Raw genomic sequence first — 1100 nt, forward strand, 5'->3', positions numbered from 1 at the left:
AGCACTAATGCACCGGATCCCATTAGAACTCCGCAGTCAAGCGTGCTTGGGCGAGAGTAGTACTAAGTTGGGTGACCACTTAGGAAGTTCTCGTGTTGCACCCATTTTTTTCTTTCAATTTCTCCCAATTCTTTTCTTCCTTTCTCTACAAATGAGAACCTCCCCCGCTCACGCCCATCGCGTTTCGATCATGCCGCCCCGCATGCGTTAAATCCGATTTTGTGCGCATGGCATGTCGGGTGCGATCATACCAGCACTAATGCACCGGATCCCATCAGAACTCCGCAGTTAAGTGTGCTTGGGCGAGAGTAGTACTGAGTTGGGTGACCACTTGGGAAGTCCTCGTGTTGCACCCCTTTTTTTCTTTCAATTTCTCCCAGTTCTTTTCTTCCTTTCTCTACAAATGAGAACCTCCCCCGCTCACGCCCATCGCGTTTCGATCATGCCGCCCAGCATGCGTTAAAACCGATTTTGTGCGCAGGGCATGTCAGGTGCGATCATACCAGCACTAATGCACCGGATCCCATCAGAACTCCGCAGCTAAGCGTGCTGGGGCGAGAGTAGTACTAAGTTGGGTGACCACTTGGGAAGTCCTGGTGTTGCACCCCTTTTTTTCTTTCAATTTCTCCGAGTTCTTTTCTTCCTTTCTCTACAAATGAGAACCTCCCCCGCTCACGCCCATCGCGTTTCCATCATGCCGCCCCGCATACGTTAAATACGATTTTGTGCGCATGGCATGTCCGGTGCGGTCATACCAGCACCGGATCCCATCAGAACCCCGCAGTTAAGCGTGCTTGGGCGAGAGTGGTACTAAGTTGGGTGACCACTTGGGAAGTCCTCGTGTTGCACCCCTTTTTTTCTTTCAATTTCTCCCAGTTCTTTTCTTCCTTTCTCTACAAATGAGAACCTCCCCCGCTCACGCCCATCGCGTTTCGATCATGCCGCCCCGCAAGCGTTAAATCTGATTTTGTGCGCATGGCATGTTGGGTGCGATCATACCAGCACTAATGCACCGGATCCCATCAGAACTCCCCAGCTAAGCGTGCTTGGGCGAGAGTAGTACTAAGTTTGGTGACCACTTGGGAAGTCCTCGTGTTGCA

The 1100-nt window shown here is 51.5% G+C and overlaps 3 non-coding genes and 2 pseudogenes across 3 annotated transcripts; all 5 read left to right on the top strand.

The window, feature by feature from the left end:
* LOC111475915 lies at positions 1–104 on the top strand (annotated as a pseudogene; the record flags this gene model as incomplete).
* Positions 105–237: 133 nt separating this feature from the next.
* Positions 238–356, top strand: LOC111475910. Its single transcript, XR_002716782.1, has one exon. It is a non-coding gene; the product is annotated as a 5S ribosomal RNA (ribosomal RNA).
* Positions 357–489: 133 nt separating this feature from the next.
* Positions 490–608, top strand: LOC111475913. Its single transcript, XR_002716784.1, has one exon. It is a non-coding gene; the product is annotated as a 5S ribosomal RNA (ribosomal RNA).
* Positions 609–741: 133 nt separating this feature from the next.
* LOC111475911 lies at positions 742–852 on the top strand (annotated as a pseudogene).
* Positions 853–985: 133 nt separating this feature from the next.
* On the top strand, positions 986–1100 carry LOC111475914. The gene has a single exon (XR_002716785.1). It is a non-coding gene; the product is annotated as a 5S ribosomal RNA (ribosomal RNA).

Source organism: Cucurbita maxima, unplaced genomic scaffold (genome assembly GCF_002738345.1).
Source record: "Cucurbita maxima cultivar Rimu unplaced genomic scaffold, Cmax_1.0 Cma_Scf03523, whole genome shotgun sequence".
Classification (NCBI taxonomy): Eukaryota; Viridiplantae; Streptophyta; class Magnoliopsida; order Cucurbitales; family Cucurbitaceae; genus Cucurbita; species Cucurbita maxima.